The 19,580-nt window shown below is 44.2% G+C and overlaps 1 pseudogene; it reads left to right on the top strand.

The window, feature by feature from the left end:
- The first annotated feature begins 2,943 nt into the window (after nt 1-2,943).
- LOC123037654 lies at nt 2,944-18,268 on the top strand (annotated as a pseudogene).
- Nucleotides 18,269-19,580: the final 1,312 nt, after the last annotated feature.

Raw genomic sequence — 19,580 nt, 5'->3', positions numbered from 1 at the left:
ATTCATCAAGGACTATGCAAAAGTCGCAAAACCCTTAACAAATTTAACCCGAGGGGAATTCGCTAGAGTGAAGTCCTCACAGTCCAAAAAAATTACAGTCGAACTCGATGAAGAAGCGTTGAAAGCCTTCAACGATTTAAAAACTCTGCTGTCATCTTCGGAAGTATTAGCATTCCCAAACTTCTCTAAACCATTTCACCTGACCACGGATGCGTCAAACTACGCAATCGGGGCAGTCCTCTCTCAAGTGGACTCTGGCAAAGATCGGCCCATAGCGTATATCTCCCGATCTTTGAGTCAAACAGAGGAAAACTACGCCACTAATGAAAGAGAACTGCTCGCGATAGTATGGGCCTTAGATAATCTTCGCTCTTATCTGTATGGTGCTGGATCTATTAAGATTTACACCGATCACCAGCCTTTAACATTTGCTCTGGGTAATAGGAATTTTAACGCCAAGTTAAAACGCTGGAAAGCCCGTATTGAAGAATATAATTGTGAATTAATTTATAAACCTGGAAAATCGAACATAGTGGCCGATGCTCTATCACGAGTCACAACATATGCAAATCACCTTGGCTCTGGCTCCGGGAAAGCCTCCGATTCCGATTCGATTGCTACAATTCATAGCGCTCTTCAAGATGCATCTCATTTTATTCCTCACGTAGAAACCCCGATTAATGTCTACAGAAATCAATTAATTTTTTGGTTAGACTTGTCTGATTATTTGTGCGAACACCCACAAGTTGTATATGTGCGCCATTCAATTCCGCTTGTTGACCATACACCATCAACCCTCATAGACTCACTTATAAAATACTTGAAACCCTCAGTAATTAATGGAATTAAAATCCCAGACGATTACTTGCAACTGCAACAAACCTGTTGCTCCCAGAATTTCAAATTATATAAAATTCGTATAACGCAACGCCTGGTAGAAGATATCGCAGATGAAGAGCAAATTTGCGAAATTTGAAGAAGCCCGAAAGAGGTCCGCGTTCAAGTCTTGGAAAAATATTACTTCACCAGGATGGCGAGTATTATTCGTGCACAGCTTTCGACCTGCACCACTTGTAAGCTGCAAAAATACGACAGGCACACCAATAAACCGTTGCTGCAACCAACCCCTATCCCAAATTACCCGTGTGAAATACTTCATATCGATGTTTTCACATTAGAAAAGAAAATTTATCTCAGTTGCATCGACAAATTCTCCAAGTTTTCCAAACTTTTTCCCTTACAATCAAAGTCAGCGATTCATCTTCGCGAGACACTATTAGATGCACTTCATTATTTCACCGCACCTAGAATGATAGTGTCGGACAACGAAAGAGGTCTTCTGTGCCCAACTGTTCTGAATTATTTGCGAACACTGGGAATTGAGATATACCATACTCCTACTCAAAAAAGCGAAGTAAACGGCCAGGTTGAAAGATTTCATTCTACATTCATGGAAATATATCGATGCTTGAAGGGTGAATATCCGACTTTCAAACCCACGGAACTGATACCTATTGTCACAGACAGGTACAATAACTCTATCCACTCGGTGACGAATAAAAAACCCGTAGATATTTTTTTCAAACGTACCTCTAGAATAAATTACCAGGGTTTGGCCAATTTCAAAGAGCAAACTTTTGAAGATATTCGAGGTCTCATAGAACATAAACAAACACTGACCAACAATGGGCGCAATAAAAATAGAAGCGACCCAATTTCTTACGAACAGGGTGACACGGTATATGTCGCCAACAAACACATCAAAACAAAAGAAAAGCAGCGATTCAAGCCTGAAGAGGTTCAGGATGATCGTATGGTCACCATAAAAACAAGATCGGGAAAAATGTTTCACAAATCTCACTTAAAAAAGTAATTTGGGAACTCCTAAGGTAAAATTTTACTCTCGGTTTCCAGACAGGGAGGGCTGCCAACAGATTATTTTAATTTTTTACAACTGTTTCACAATAAAAACATAAAGGGAAGTGTGTATTAAATGTTTCACTAACTCATAACCTCCTCCAAATACCAATTAAATCAACTAAAAATTTTTTAGTACTTAAGAAATATAAAAAAATAGATAAGCAACACTTAGATTAAGAAGAAAACTATACTAAAGGATAAAGGGTGATGATAAGACACAAGAAAACACGAATACAGACACCTAGACTAAGAAAGAATAACGACCTAATTATAAGAATCTACATTTTTCATTTAACCTTTTGCTGACACTATAAGCGCGTCCGCAATCTATGTGGCGGCAACCCTTCATATTTTTAAATATGATTCACCGGTCGTCCCCTTACAACAAGGCACCGTCTGGAGAACCAATGGCGTCTTCAAACTGGCTCACATCATAAGTTTAGGGCGCATGCAGCAGCTCATCGACCAGATAGCAGACGAAGCGAAGTTAATCACGGACCAACGGATCGGTGCTTTGGTAGACCATTATCTGCAGCAAGCTTCAGAAGGGATCTCGCGCATGAATAGAGCACCGTCACGGAGGCAACGCTCGATCGACTGGCTAGGATCAGCTTGGAAATGGGTCGCGGGGATCACTGGACAAATCAGATTGGAATGCCATTTTGAAAGAAGAAGACAGCCTGGCAAGGAACAACAAAATCCAACAAATTTGACTCAGCACAAGAATCAATCCAGAAGCTGAATGACGTGATAGGGAAAGTCAACGCAATAGAAGGGGATTTCCACGTGACGACAGCCATTCTCCACAAAGCAATCATAATTGCGGACCAAGTCAACGAGATACTGAGAGCCTGCCAACTAGGAAAGACTGGAGTGGTCAACACAAACCTCTTGGACCACGAGGAAGTCGACACGATTCTGGCAGAGGTGGACAGCCTCCCTTATCAAAACGTCGTGGAAGCAGTTGAGTTTTCCCGACCTAAAATTTTCACAAACGGGACTACTCTCCTGTATATCCTGGCAATGCCCAAAGTGGTGGTCAGGAAATATCGATTGATGAAAATTTACCCAACGACATCGGATGGCAAACAAGTGGTACTAAAGTACACCACACTGGCAATGGACAGCCTGGAAACATATGCGCTACTCGGAAATTGCATATCGATCGGTAACACAACCGTGTGCCGAGAAAAAGACCTATTCAAGTTGGATGAGGATAGTTGTATACCGAGATTGCTAAAAGGAGGCCAAGCCGAATGTGATTATCTGAGGACCAACCAGGAAACAGTGGAACTCATCGACGACGGGACAATCTTTCTAACAAATTTCAACGGATCGGTATCGACTCCGATCAAGAAACACCACTTGGAGGGTTCGTACATAGTACAATTTGACAACGAAACGATTACGATTGGTGACCGGAACTACAGCAGCTACTCGTCAACACACCTGATGGCAATGCCAGCCGTATTAACCCAAATAAAAACAAGAGAGAACGCTATAGTCGGGTGCCCCGACTATCAGATACCCGTTACTCAGGTAAAGGGAGTGCGAGGGAGATGGAGATAGAAACTTTGATCACGCGTAACTTTTTAACGAATGCACACTGGTCCCAATGCCCAATATTTTTGCAAAAACCCATTTTTTTTTTTTGAAGTTATGAAAAAAAAAACATTTTATCTTCGTAGAATAATATACGTTGCATTTAAAAATCGCAATTTCGTTACTGAAATTGCAGCCCTGTTAAATTTGGTAGCCCTGAAAGTCAGCAGTTCGTTGATCAGAAATGTTGACTTTTTGGCGCGCTAAATAAAATCAACACTTTAAAGAAAGATTGCAAAAGTTCTACTTAACATTTTAAAACAAAGTAAAATGGAAAATATTAGTGGAGGTATGTAAAATTTAAATGTTTAATGCAATATTTGTTTAATGTGATTTGTCTTTGTGTATGTGTGCTTTTGTAGAGTTGTATTTTTAACAATTTTAACCTATAATTTTTCGTGTTTCTTGGAACAAAAGTATGTTGGATTGTGCCGGATTATAAAAACTATTAACGCAGTTTTGTTCTTGAATTTATTTACAATACGATGACATAAACCTTTTTTGCTCGTTTTTGCTCCATTTTCCAAAAAAAAACTTTTTGCTAGACAACATAGACCTATGTTATGGAGAAATGCTAGAGTATTGGCTGGCACATGGGCGCGAAACCGAAAGCCTTTACAACTTTGTGTTGCAGCATCGAATTGGAAACTTAAAGCAAAACATAGATCCTTTGAAAAAGAGGATTAAGAACTTTGTTGCTAATGATCTTTTAACACCACCAAATGTCGATTTCCTAAATAGTTATCCTACTACAGATAATGATGATGAAGATGACTTGGATACCTTTGAATGTAACGATACCTATTCCTTTGATTTAGATGTTGAAAGTGATTAAAAATTAATTAAGTAAATATATTATAATTTTTTAAGATGCATTATTTAGTTTGGAAGTTGAAAATTGGTAGGGCGGGAGGGGATAGAAGATTGAGGGGATATTTACTAAAGTTATTTTATATATATTTAAAATTTATTGGAAATATTGGCTATTGGCTTTACTAAAGATATTTTAAATATATTTAAAATTTATTGGATATATTGGCCCAATTTTCGTGGATGTTTTGTAAATTTTTGTCCCGGGGTGCATTTCTATGGGGCGGAAAGGAAGGCGTGGCCCGATCGGCACAAAATTTTGTCCAGACTTCGCATATATAGTAACTATATAGTGTGCCAAGTTTCAAGTCTGTAGCTTCATTTTTCTAGTTTATGCAAAAATATTGGTCATTGGGACCAGTGTGGAATGGTCCGATTTGAAAAATTTCTTCTACATTTCGATAGGTATTGATAAACACAATAAAACTGCATTTTTACTTTTCCGAAATAATTAAATTGTTAAAATCGTGGTGGGGAGGAGTTAACACCAGCCAACTGCCCCCTTCCCTTTACCCCTGTTGAGCCCTACGACACCGAACACCGCACCATTCACCCCTCTCGGCTACCCACAAACTGGAACCCATTCCATTCACCCCACTCAGTCATCAACAGCAACAATATTAAAGTGGCTATAATTCCAAGTGGCTGCAATAACACCGCTGAATTATGAGACCAGCAACAGCAATGCAGCGACCCAGCGAGCGAACGCCAACGACGACAGCGATGCAGCAACAGCGACCCAGCGACCGAATGTCAACAACGTCAGAACGACAGCGACAGCGACAGCGACGGAACGTCAGCGATCGAATTGCATCGGCAACAGCGCAATAGCGGAAGAACACCGAGCGTCGGCTAGCTGCCTCAGCTATAGCCGCCGCTACCCCTACCCTTCACCGAGCCCAGGCATAAGTGCAGCGTTAGCATCTGGAGTGGAGAAACACTTCGGGTCAGACACCCAAAACCGTTGGTGTCGGCTTGGATATTTCTGCAACCGCTCTGCCAGCGGTCTGCTGACGTCGCGACGCTGCCCAAGCCAACAAGCCACAAAAATATAATTGTTAGAATTAATTCTATTTGTACCCCCGATCTGAACACTACAATATTTTTGAATAATAAAACCGCTTGTAACCAAAGAATTCGATTACAGTTTTATTTTAAAGTAAATTCGTTTTAAATAAAAGGGAATAAGAAGGACGAAGGAAGAAGGACGAAAGGAAGAAGGACGAAGGATCAGCAGGACGAATCAGCATGAAAATCATATCATTTAGGTAATATAAGGGGAATTATCCCCCCTCTGACCATGACAGGTCATAACTTATATATACATACATACATTTATACATATTTTTCTACATAACTACACCCGAAAGCTCAAGTATTTCCGTCAGCCATCCAATAAATATATATTAAATAAATTCCTAAAGCCGACGTGAAATAACTTTTGTGTCTCAGTGTGTTTTTGCTTTATATATATAATATTTACATATTTTGGGCACTATCCATCCTTACATCTACACATACACGCGAATTGCAGTACCGCAAAAAGCTCGATAATCCCGCGCATTCCAGCGTCACCAATACACAGCCCGCAAAAGTTCGGGCAGTTGTTTTTCAATCATCCCATAAATAAACTCCAATAAAATTAAACAAATACTGAGAATTACTGCCAGAAAGGGCCCCATCCCAAACTAGGAGAAGATATCGAAGATCCAGCCGTCGGTCTCCTTTGCCGAGATTACCAAAGATCGAGTCCTACTTGGACTTATAGACAGGGGAAATCCGGAGAACAGGATCGCCAGAAATAAATGTCTATTATTTGCCTGCGTATGGTACGCGAGAAGCCCGGTTCATCGCCTTGCTGTATGGACGCGGGCTGGTACCAGGGCAGTGCAAAAGTGGTGGCCTGCGATAATCAGCGATCAGCTGACCTATACAAACAGGCGGTAGCACAGCTCGGAGCAGTTTACGAACATAGTCGCACTAGATTGGTGTGACGTCCCCAGTAGACCACGAGCCAGAATTTGGCTCCCAGCAGCAATCGTATCACCGGAGGACATCCTTTATATGTTGCAAGAATGCAACCCACATCTCCCCACAAAAGACTGGAAAGTCGTTAAGGTGGAGGAGCACGCAGGTGACGTGAACCAAGCGATCGTGGTGCTGAATAAGGAGTCGGTCGCTCCCATAGAGGCTGCTCGGGGAACGCTCAACTATGGTTTCAGTGCCATACATATAAAGATTTACAAAGGGGACTCTAATTCCTTGGGAGGTCCTGCCGGCAACCCAGCTGAGCAGGTGCTTGCGGAGGAAGTGGAGGCCTCTGGTGTGCCGGAGGACGGCTACTGGGACCGGCAATCGATGAAGTGGACCTGAGCGATTCGGAGGCCGACGTTACTGTGGTGGAGGTTGCAGCTGGGGATGTCGCTAAGACTCCTGCAGATCAACCTACATCACAGTAAAGCAGCGTCCGCTGCTCTTTTGCTTCGCCTGGCCAAAGGCGAAGCCGACGTGGTCTTAGTTCAGGAACCCTGGGTAGCAGGAGGCAGGGTTGCTGGACTAGGATCAAAAGATTACAAGCTTATGCTTGACCCCAAACAAGGTAAAATTCGAACCTGCATTTTAGCAAAACGGCATCTTAGTACATTTCTGCTTCGCAACTACAGCCACGGAGACAACACAGCAATAAGCATGGAGCTGCAAAGCGGCTATAGAGCCGCTTAGGATGCTATCTGCCTACATGGCCTTTGAAAAGGTAGGCCCCCCAGACGCGCTAGTCAGAGGACTGGTAAAGGAATGTGAAGAGCTTAAGAAAGGTTTGGTGATAGGATGCGATGCAAATGCCCACCATACTCAGTGGGGCTGCCCTATCAATAACGACAGATGTGATAGATGTTATAGAGACAACTTTGTCAACTTCCTCCCCAGGGAGCCACCAGAAAGCACTCTTTGCACTCAGGAGCTAGATAATATAGTAAACAAATTCACAGAAGCATGCAACGCGGCATTCACAGCTGCATGCCCGTTAGGGAAACCAAGAGGAAAGAAAAAACCTCCTTGGTGGACCCAGCAATTATCAATCCTCAGAGCCAAATGCAGAAACCTGTTCAACAGAGCGAAAGCTACAAATGAGGACATAAACTGGCAAAGCTACAAAAAGGAACTAGCCACATACAAAAAGGCCATCAGAAAAGAGAAGAGAACTGCTCGGATATTGAAAAGACAACTGATGCCGCAAGGCTCAGAAAAATACTTTCTAAGACAGCCGTATCCTTGGGCTATCTCCAAAAGGCTGACGGATCATGGTCGGACTCTAGTGAAGAATCCCTAAACCTACTCCTAGACGCTCACTTCCCAGGGAGCCTTGCAAACAGGACATCCCCCAGGAAGACACACTGGAGAAGGAATAAACTTAAATCTTCTACTATCAGACCGTAATATAAACTGGTCCATTAATAGTTTTAAACCATACAAATCACCGGGACCGGACAATATAACACCGGCACATATTCAACCACTGCAGGGTAGCCCAGGACCTTCTCACCCAAACAATTTCCGAGCTCAAAATAGACCTGGCAATTCTGAGCGAACCCTATAAAGCAATTAGATCCAACACGTGGGTCACGGATCAATTGGGAAAAGCAGCAATCTGGACATGTTGGCAACCGGCCCAACATCTAGCATGCGTGAAAGCATCAAAAGGCTACGTAAGGGCGAAGCTAAAAGACCTATACTAAGGGAAGTTTTCACCCAAAAGAGGAAGATCCTAAAGCGGAAAGTAAAAAGCAGCAAAAGGCGGTGCTTCCTGCAACTCTGCGATGAAGCAGAAAACGACTTGTGGGGAAAGGCCTACAAGTTGGTAATGAAAAAAACCAACGCCGTTAAAAACGTGACCCCAACAGGCTCCGAGAAACTGGGAGAGATTATAAGGCACCTTTTCCCAGCGCAGGAAACGAGGCAAGCGGAAGCGTTTGGTGTCACGGACCACCAGATACCGCCGGTTACCCTACAGGAGCTGGTCAACATAGCCCAGAAGGTACCAAACAACAAGGCACCAGGGCCAGATGGGATCCCAAATCGGGCACTCAAACTCGGAGAGGCAATAGAGGTTGCCGGAGGGCTCTCAGAAAGTCAGTATGGCTTTAGAAAGGCTCGCTCAACCCTAGATGCACTAGAAGCCGTGGACCGCATAGCCAGGCAGGCCATAGAAGGCAAAAGGTGGCTGGGAGGAAACAAACAATACTGTTTGGTGGCAACTCTGGACATCAAAAACGCCTTCAACTCGGCATCCTGGAGCAGAATAATGGCCTCACTCGGGATGCTGAACATCCCAAAGTACTTGCAGGCGATTGTTAGCGACTACCTGAGCGACAGGTTGCTCCACTATGACACGGACGAAGGACCTCAACGCTACAAAATCACAGGAGGAGTGCCACAAGGGTCCGTCTTAGGCCCATTATTGTGGAACACCATGTACGATGGTATCCTGCGACTAAACTTCCAGCAGGGCGTAAACGTTGTTGGCTTCGCGGACGACGTCGCGGTCATAGTGGTCAAAAAGTCCATAGCTGAGGTAGAAAGCTCTACAAACGCAGCAATCAGCATGATAAGTGAGTGGCTACAAATCGTAGGACTTGAACTGGCTGAGCAGAAAACCGAGGCGGTACTCATCAGCAGCAGAAAAAAAGTGGAAACGGCACGAATCACTGTGGGCGGAGCCCAAGTGGAGACGAAAAGGGCTATAAAGTCATGCTGGACACCAGGCTGTCCTACAGGGAGCACCTGCAGGCGACTCATAAGAGGGCTCACGGAGTCACGATGGCAGTGTCCCGAATGATGCTTAGCCATAGAGGCCCAAAATCCACGAGCAGGAAGCTACTGTTTAACGTAGCAAAGTCGTCCATCATGTATGCAGCACCAATATGGGCCGAGGCGACAACAAAAAAGAGCTACATAAAGGGTATAGAGTCGGACTACAGAATAGGAGCTCTTAGGGTAGCCTCCGCCTTCCGCACGGCCATTCTGGTCATCAGTGGTATAACACCAGTCGAGCTCGCAGTTGTTGAGGTATCGGAGAACTTTGAAGCGAGAAAATTAGCTGACACACAGGCGGACCACCGCTTGGCAAAACTAAGGTCAAGAACAAAGTCCATTGAAACCTGGCAGCAAAGATGGGATAGGGCAGAAACCGGCCGGTGGACGCACCGACTCATCCCCAATATAGCGGCTTGGGTAAACAGACCACACGGCGAACAAACGTTCCATCTGACACAGGTGCTGAGCGGACATGGATGCTTTAAGGAGTATTTACATCGCTTCGGCCACGAGACAAGCCAAATCTGCGATATCTGCGGAACAGTGGAAAATGCCGAGCACGCACTAACCACATGTGTCAGGTTCGGAGAAGAGCGCCGAAGAGCTGAACAAATCCTGGGGACCCCGATCACAGTGGAGGGACTTGTTCCTAGTATGCTGGAGAGTCAGGATAACTGGACAGCTGTATGCAGTCTGGCTGCGGAAGTCACGACGGAACTGAGGCGGCTGGAACGCATAAGGAACGAGAGGTCCTAAACAGGCCAGGCAGCCTGGCGAAGCAATGCTTCACGGCAGTCCCGCAAGCCTGGATATCATATGTATATTTATTTATTTTGTCTATGTATGTAATTTATGAATAAAAACAAAAAAAAAAAAAAATATATATATTCAGCAAGCAGGAGAGCTAGCTATATACTGGCTGAGAAAAATCTTCCAGACCATTCTTGCAGTAGGAGAACTAACTACAGCATGGCGGGAAACGAAAGTCGTTTTCATCCCTAAGGCAGGGAAGGCCACCCATACTACAGACCGATAAGTCTGACATCATTCCTGCTAAAAATCCTAGAAAGACTGATAGCTCTACACACTAGAGATATTATTGACCCGACGCAGATATCAAAGGCGCAACACGCATACACCAAAGATAAGCCGACCGAATCGGCGGTACACTTGGTCGTAAGCAACATCGAGAAATCACTCAGTATACAAGAATACACCTTGATCGCCTTCCTTGACAAAGAAGGAGCTTTTAACAACGTGCTTCCCACGGCAATAACAGAATCCCTCACTGAACTAGGGGTTGAGCCACCGCTGGTGGGGCTGATCCACAAATTGCTGATAAGCAGACTAGTCACGGCCACACTAGGGACCTCGACCCAGACTAGATTAGTCAACAGAGGCACTCCGCAAGGAGGTGTACTATCACCCCTCTTATGGAATATCGCGGTAAATAAACTACTGCGGATTCTTGAAGGAGGAGGCTGTAAAATAGTGGCATAAGCAGACGATGTCGCTATCATCTTTAATGGTAAGTATCCACAAACGTTATGCGATCTTATGACCGCAAAACTAAAAACACTATCGGAATGGACTACAAAGAACGGACTTGGGGTAAATCCCTCAAAAACGGAACTAGTCCTTTTTACAAATAGATACAAAATCCCAAAACTTAACCCACCCACTTTAAACAACTGTAATCTCTCTTTTATCGAGCACGCAAGATACTTGGGGTTAGTATTAGATAAGCGACTTAAATGGGGCTTAAACAACCAAGAGAGAACCAAGAAAGCGACCATTGCACTTTACTCTCGTAAAAAAGCAATCGGGCTAAGATAGGGTATGTACCCTATTAGGGTCCCTAAAATCGTCAATTGGATATACATAGCGGTAGTCAAGCCAATCCTACTATATGGAGTGGCTCTGTGGTGGACCGCTTTACACAAACAATGTATCTTAACTCCCCTTAACAAAGTACAGCGAATGGCGGCTTTGCGTATTAGTGGAGCCCTTCGAACTACCCCAAACGAAGCGCTGAATGCGATCTTGAACCTCCAGAACCTGAACTTAGCAGGCATGGAATGGGCGAAATCGGCAGCCATTCGACTAAGGGATACGGGGCAATGGAAAGCCCAACTAACGCTAAGATTCTTCAGCATGACAAATTGATCCCGCCAAAAACGGATCTATGTAAAACCCGGAATACAGTCACACGCCCTTCGAAGCTCTGATCCCAGGCAGGGAAGTATGGGATCGGGGCCGACCGGGCTCAATAGACGCAATCTGTTTATATACAGACGGCTCCAAACTAGACGGACACGTAGGTGGAGGCATATACTCCGAGCAATTAGAGATCAGGCAGTCATTCAGACTTCCTGACCACTGCAGTGTCTTCCAAGCGGAAGTGTATGCTATAATGGAAGCACTCGTCTGTTTAAGGGACTTAAACACCCAGAACAGACACATAAACATATATAGTGATAGCCAAGCGGCTATTAAATCAATCTACTCGACGAATACAAACTCCCGAACAATAGCAGACTGTCGCAAATCTCTCCACGAGATGGCTAGTCAGTTTACTGTCAGCCTTATATTGGTTCCGGGTCACCGGGATATCGTAGGCAACTGTATAGCTAATTATTAAAAACCATTTCAGCAAATTAGCCAACACTCATTGGCAAAACACACCGCAATGCCGAATCTCTCACCAGACATGGCCTGCAATAAAAAATAAGAAAACATCAGAACTACTCAATTTCAGCCGCACTGAGTGCGGCATGCTAATTCTAGTACTCACAGGCCACTGGCTCGTTGGCGCACACGCCGGCAGGCTAAAAGCCCCAAAAAAGAAGCTGCAGGGATGAGGAAGAAGAGGAAACGGTGGAACACCTACTCTGTTCATGCCCAGCCCTATGCAGGCTTAGACTGAAACACTTAGGATATCCTTTCATAAATGACCTGACCGAAATATCGCAGATTAACCTGAAGAGTCTAAGCTCTTTTATTAAATCCTCCGGATGGGGGACTAGCTGATCGACCAACCTACAGGCTGACTCTTAACGGATAGGGGATCCAAAAATAGAGATCATACGGTATCACAATGGACCCACAGAGGTCTAAGTGTGCCAGGCTATAGTCTGGCAGCCGTCCTAACCTAACCTAACCTTCCATCTCACTGGAAAGTGGCCAAGTTTTGCGATGGCATTAAAAAGTTGGGTGATAGTGCAAACGGCGCAATATGGGAGCTCAGTGATCAGTTTGGGAGTTATTAGGTCGCAGCCCGGTGATTTCTTGGGATTTAGCTGATCTTTGATGATGTTAACGATTTCGTTTGGGCGAAACTCAATTGGCTAATGTTGAAGCTGAGGCTCATATGATTAAGTCGGCAAAGTGAACGCACTAGTGGCAGGATTTGGTTGGAAGACATTTTTAAGGTGGTAGGCAAACGTGCTGGCTGTCTGCATCGCTGCGCGCCCAGCCGCCTGTGGGATTTCTAATAGGCTACTTTCGGTGAGCTTAGAGTAGGGTGAGCTCTTTATAGTGAGTGTTTTGTACTAGATGTTGACGATTGCTCTATGTAGCGTCGATGGACATGTGCTTCTTCTTGCTGTAAAGCTTTTGTGAGTTGACGTGAGGCATATTTTAAGCGTTGCCTAGCAGATGGCGATCTGTGGAGTTGCCACTCTCGACGTAAGCGTCGCTTTTCAAGGACGAGCTGTTCTATTTGTAGATTTGTCTTCTTTTGGTTGCTTTGCGTTCTTGTAGCTTGGGGTGTTGAAACTCGAGCTGCAGAGACGAGTACAGACTCCAGTGTTTTAACAAATCTGTCTACGTTGGCTTCATCGTTGAGATTAGGACATAGCTCAATGTGTGAGCTAATGTATTTCTTGTACTTAACCCAATTGGTTTTCTGTGATGTCAATTTAAACGATTGCTCCAATGCGCCTGGATGTCGGAGTGAATAAACAGGACAGGCGAGTGATCAGATGAAAGATCCGAGAGGCATTCGGTGCTTATCAGATTTTTAGGAATGTTTTTGGTAATTGCAAAGTCTATTAAATCGGGTAGTTTCTTGGAATCTGCCGGCCAGTATGTTGGTCTGTCAGGAGAATCATAGTCCAGCTTGTTCTTGGCTTTTATAACTGCATTATTGAGCTGTTTTCCTTTTGGAGTCACGAGACGATATCCCCAGTGTGTGTGCTAGGCATTGTAGTCCCCTACTGCTATGAAGTGGTCTCCTAGTAAGTTGAAAAACTGCATAAACTCATCTTTAGCTATAGTGAAGCAAGGGGGGCAGTATACGACGGCTAGTGTAAGTTGGTTGCCAGTATTTATTTGTATATTTATAGATGTGGCCTGTAGGCAATTTTTAGCAAATTTGTTATGATAGTGGTGCTTAATACGGCTTCTGATTAGAATTCCAGTCCCACCATGTGCTTTACCATCTGGATGATTTGTTCCGTAGAATGAATAACCTCGTAGTTGAAAATTGTATTTGTTTGTAACGTGTGTTTCTGAAAGCAGCATTAAGTCGATATGGTTGTCGAGTAGGAATTGAGCTAACTCAAGTTTATGCTGTGAGACGACGTTAGCGTTCCACGTAGATATCCTTAGGGATGTCATTATTAGGATTGTTGTGAAACCAGATTTTGGTTTCGCATTAAATCTTGCATAGTTGTGCGCATAAACGACATAAACTCCGTAAGGCTTTGTTGCAGGCTGTATATCATATCTTCAAAAATGCTTTTTGACTGCTCCGGGAATTGTTGCTGCTGAGCCGTGTTCGGTTCTTAGTATGCTGATTGCAGAAATGAACTTTTTGAGACAGGGTTAGCCAGTCCTGATTTTAAGGCGCTTGCGTAAGTCACATTTTTATCAGAGTTTAAGGGTCCTAGTGAGGATCTGGCTGCAGTCGAGAAGAAGACTTCAGGGTTTGATCTGGAAGCTGTCATCAGTTTATTTTGGGTGCGGGCGGAAGTTCCTCTCTGGTGGATGCGCCTCTCTTGAAGCGCCTTTGTTATCTCTGCAGGCGTTACGTAGGACTCTATGCCCTTAAGTACGACTTTCAGGCCCTTGCTACTTTTTAGCTGATACGTGTAAAAGTTCTTTTTATTCTCGGTAAGATATTTCGATAATACTCTGTGTTTACGCCGCTCTCCCCTCTTTTAAACTGCCCGCGCTTCCCTCGTAGCGAATGCCTACTCGCCCGCACTGGATGCTCGCGACTCCAGGCTCTCCCGCTTTCCGCACTGGACGCTTGCGATTCCAGGCTCTCCCGCCTTCCCGCTCCCGGAATCTCTCCACTGCGCTTTGAAACGCAGCGCTCAATTAGGCTTAAGTTAGTCTTTCATTGTCTCATTACTGAAATACATCGGCCGGCCGGTCCGCGCTATAACACGAAAAGTCCCACGAGTTTCTTTTGTTCTTTTTCTTGCGCACCGCGATCGTCGAGTGTTTTTCACCTTCTATTCCACAGCTTGCCCGGCTACGTGCAACAGCCGCAACGTCCGACGAAGCTGCCCCCAAGCGACGAACACCCCCGACGACCCAACTCTTCATTTTTTGGTCCTTCCAGCCGGATAAGTGCCAATTTATTAATTTTTTTTATTAACTGCCGGTCGACAGTCAGCCATCCGAAGAACATAATTCGTTTGACTTTCTGTACGATTTGTCTAAAATCCAAGTCCGATTTAATCCGACGACGGCAGTTAGTAAATTACAATTCCAATTCCGTCTTTTATTTCTTCGTTCTCTTTTAACGTGCGGCCATATTGCCTATTTTCTAATTCCTTTTCGTGTGCATATTGATGTACAAGTTTCATATTCGCTTTTGGCCGTACATCCATTAAATATACATCCAACATCAAATCGAAGAAAATAAAAAATATAAATCCAAATTAAAGTGTGCAAATAAAAAGTCAAGCGTACAGTGAAAAATAAATTAATTTCAAAAAAATTCAGTGAACAGTGAAAAATAAATTAATTTCAAAATTGAATTCAAATTAATTTTCCACAAAAAAGTGAAACAAAAATTAAGTGTTCCGCCAATTTCGGCCCACAAATATTTTTGATATTAATTTTTTATTGTACATCCGCTGTGACAATATTTGCTTACATTATTAAAAATCCAAATACAGTCCACAATAAATCGAAAATTTACAACACATACCCGCCGGCAAAATTTACAATAAAATTTTCCGCCATATTGATTACATATATTACATCCATATTACATATATAACATCCATATTACATATATTACATTTTCCATATATATATACATACATACATTTATACATATTTTTCTACATAACTACACCCCAATTCCGAAAGCTCAAGTATTTCCGTCGGCCATCCAATAAATATATATTAAATAAATTCCTAAAGCCGACGTGAAATAACTTTTGTGTCTCAGTGTGTTTTTCTCATCTACATATTTTGTTCACTATCCATCCATACATCTACACATACACGCGAATTGCAGTACCGCAAAAAGCTCGATAATACCGCGCATTCCAGGGTCACCAATACACAGCCCGCAAAAGTTCGGGCAGTTGTTTTTCAATCATCCCATAAATAAACTCCAATATAATTAAACAAATACTGAGAATTACTGCCAGTTCCAAAAAAAAAAAAAAAAGGGGAGATATATAAAATACTGACGCCATCGCGGAACTAGTGGAATCAATTTATTAATTTATTGATTTATTAATTTGTTTCTTCGGTTTCACATTTTTTCCAAAAAACGCCCATTCCAGTTTTTTTTTCTTATTTATTGAGCTTGGTAAATCTACATATATATCGATACTCGATTTTTTCTTTTGGGGGATAAAAAAGAAAAATTGAAAAAAAAATACCACCCGCATACCACTGCAAGGTATTTTTTTTTTTTTTGTCTCCGAATATTTTTTAAAATAAAGAAAAACAAAACCAATAATCTCCAAACACTGCCGGGGACATCCAATCCCATCCTAATTCGGCCAACCACCGCCTATAAAATACTAAACGACAAATACCTCATCAAATACAGTATTTTTTCAGTATTTTTATTTTGTGGTATTTTTTTGGTCTTTTTTTTCCATTCTTGCTCCATCGTTCCACCAAAAGCCTGGGGAAAATTTTAACAATATTTCAGCCACGCATATCGACTATTTTTTGAGTTAGTCGATACCCTATTTCCACCGGTCCATAAGTGGGTCCGTAATTGTTTCTCTGATTTTTGTCCGAAATATCAGCGCGCACATTCCATCCTAACAGCATCCTAGTTTGGTATGTCCAGGAAAGTTCCAACAAACTATCCCCTGTTCCATCACCGAAAATACCAAAAATCACGGTAAGGACGCCCACACCTAAAAAGGTCAAGACGCCACCTCCCAAAAAGGCTCCTTCTTCCATCGAAAGAACCACGCGAGCCAGCACAAAAATGGTTGCAACGGCTGCCGACCTCGCTATGAGCCAGTTTATTGAAGTCTCGGATCGACTGTCCGAATTGGAATCGCGAATAAATATTCCCTCGGCGGTCCCTCCAACGTTATCCGTCCTCAATATTCGCCGAGACGAAATCCAAAAGGTATGGGTCCGCATCAAAAAAGAATACGATGCCTGTACCGCATGCCTTGTAGCAGCCGGAGAAGGTGCAGCTGACAGCTTGCCAGTCCTCAAGGCCAAGTACGGGTATGGCTACAGCGCGTACGAAAGGTGCGGCGCCCAGATAGCAGATATGATAGCGCAAACCCCGCAACTTCCGCAACCTCCCCCAACGCCAGCTGATCCTTCTCAGACATGCATTCCGTCAGGCTGCCGGCTTCCGCCGTGCGATACCGAGGTTTTTACCGGCGACTATCTTCGTTGGCCAACCTTTAGGGATCTATTCACGGCAATTTATATCAACAACCCCGGACTCACTCCTGTAGAAAAATTATTTCACCTTAATGCTAAAACGAGTGCCGACGCTCACAATATAGTTTCAAATTCACCCCTTACTAATGATGGCTTTCGATCAGCGTGGGATAACCTCACTGAGCGTTTCGAAAACAAGCGTTTGTTAGTAAACAGTTAATTAAAGATACTTTTCAATGTACCGTCCGTCACACAGGAAGAACTTCAAAGTACCATCCAGGGTTGCCTTACTGCACTAGAAATGTCCCGTATTCAGGTCGAAACTTGGGATTGCCTCTTGGTGTATATGTGCTCGTCCAAACTCCCAAAGCTTACGCTTTCCCTATGGGAGCAGTCCCTTCATAACAAAGCCTAGATCCCTACGTGGCACGAGCTGAACGTTATCCTAACGGAGCGTCACAGGACACTAGAAGCCATAGATGATGTTCGACCATCAGGTTCTAGTCAGACTCAGCCCAGGGCATCCACTTCCAACTCGGCGTCTCGAAGAATAAATTCATATGAGACAAGGGTAGCACCTAGGCAACCTAGAGGGTGCGATCTCTGTAAAAGAGGAAATCATCCTGTACGCACATGCGCCAAATTTCTCCAGAAAAAGAAAACAGCTGTGTTTAAACTGCTTTGCGCGGACACATCAGTTGCGCGACTGCGAAAGCGCACATAACTGCTTCACGTGCCGCGGCCGCCATCACACCCTCCTACACCGAGGCAGCCCATCCCCAGCGCGCGCAAATCCAACGCCAACGCCCAGATCCAGACCAAATACTCTCGGTCCCTCGGCTGCCAGTGGCACGCAGTCAACGCTTCAGAATTATTTTGCGGCAGGCACTAGGTCAGTCCTCCTAGGCTATAATTAATATATGCCATCGAGGTTCCAATTTCCAAGCGCGAGCCTTAATAGACTCCGGATCTGAGGCAACCTTCATCACTGAGCGCCTTTTGAACCCGATTAAACTGCCGTTCCAGGTTATCCGAGCACAGGTCTCAGGACTTAATCAAACGGTCTCCGCTGAGACCAAAAAGATCTGTCAATTCACAATCCGTTCTCCGACCCGGCCTAGTTTGCAGTTAAACACCACTGCCTACGTGCTTCCACAAATAGCCGGAAATCTTCCTTCATGTCCGCTTCCGCAACATTTCCAGCGAGGCCTTCCCGAACTTCCGCTAGCGGATCCAAAGTTTTATGAGAGCGCACAAATAGATATTCTAATCGGGGCCGATATACTTCCATCCATTCTACTAAGCGGTACCCGAGCGAACATCTGTGGCTCACTTCTCGGTCAAGAGACCATTTTCGGCTGGATTCTAACAGGACCAGTACCCGCTCCGAGGCAGGATCAAATATCATCCTTTTCTACGCAAGTTGCACACACGTATAAAGCGTCCCTCGATAAACTCCTCACAAAACTCTGGGAGGTGGAGGATCTGCCAGTAAAGGTGGCAAAATAATCCGACGTGATTTGTGAGGACAATTTCCTTCGGACCACCATAAAGGACGAGACAGGCAGGTATGTCGTGAGTCTTCCTTTTCGAGATCCTGAGAACATTAATTGCTCTTTAGGACATTCCAGATCCCAGGCGCTGGCTCAATTCTTAAGAAACGAGCAGCGGCTAAAAAGGGACAGTACGTCGTTCCAAGTACGACTCAGTTATTCAAGAATATCTCGACCTCAATCACATGAGAGAAGTCCTTCCTACCCACGATTCAGCGTGTTACTACCTGCCACACCACGCAGTGCTAAAACCGGAGAGTACGACCACCAAACTTCGAGTGGTATTCAACGCCTACAGCCCTTCAGACAATGGGGTCAGCTTAAATGATATCCTTCATGCTGGCCCGGTCCTACAGTCCGATCTAACCATCCAGATCCTGAAGTGGCGATATTTCCGATTTGTGTATAGTGCTGACATCGAGAAAATGTACCGGCAGATCTGGGTAGATCCGAAGCAGACAGCGTTCCAACGTATCTTATTCCGCGATAGGGAAGGATACAATCGAGATTTTAAGCTAAAAACTGTTACGTTTGGGGTCAATTGCGCACCGTTCCTGGCAATTCGGGTACTGCAACAGCTGGCGACCGACGTGCAACTAACCCATCCGAGGGCGAGTAAAGTTATTCGTGGTTGCATGTATGTCGATGATGTCCTTTCGGGAGCTGACTCTGCAGAAGAGGCTCACCTCACCATTCGCGAGTTGCAGAGTGCCCTCGATTCGGCTGGTTTTCCATTGAGGAAATGGACCTCCAACCACAAAGGAGTTCTGGCTCATATCGGAACCGATCATCTTTTAAATGCCGATTTCCTCGAAATAGATATGGAAAGTACGGCGAATAGCAAAAGCACTTTCAACCCTCCTAGCGAAAATTGAAGCTTGTCTAAATTCCAGACCGCTATCTCCTATGTCTGAAGATCGCAATGATCTCTTAGCGTTGACGCCAGGGCATTTTCTAGTCGGCGGACCTCTTCTGTCCATAGTGGAA

The sequence above is a fragment of the Drosophila rhopaloa genome, unplaced genomic scaffold (assembly GCF_018152115.1).
Source record: "Drosophila rhopaloa isolate 14029-0021.01 unplaced genomic scaffold, ASM1815211v1 contig_190, whole genome shotgun sequence".
NCBI lineage: Eukaryota > Metazoa > Arthropoda > Insecta > Diptera > Drosophilidae > Drosophila > Drosophila rhopaloa.
The sequence above is the reverse complement of the archived record's forward strand: the minus strand, read 5'-3'. Positions and strand labels throughout refer to the sequence as shown.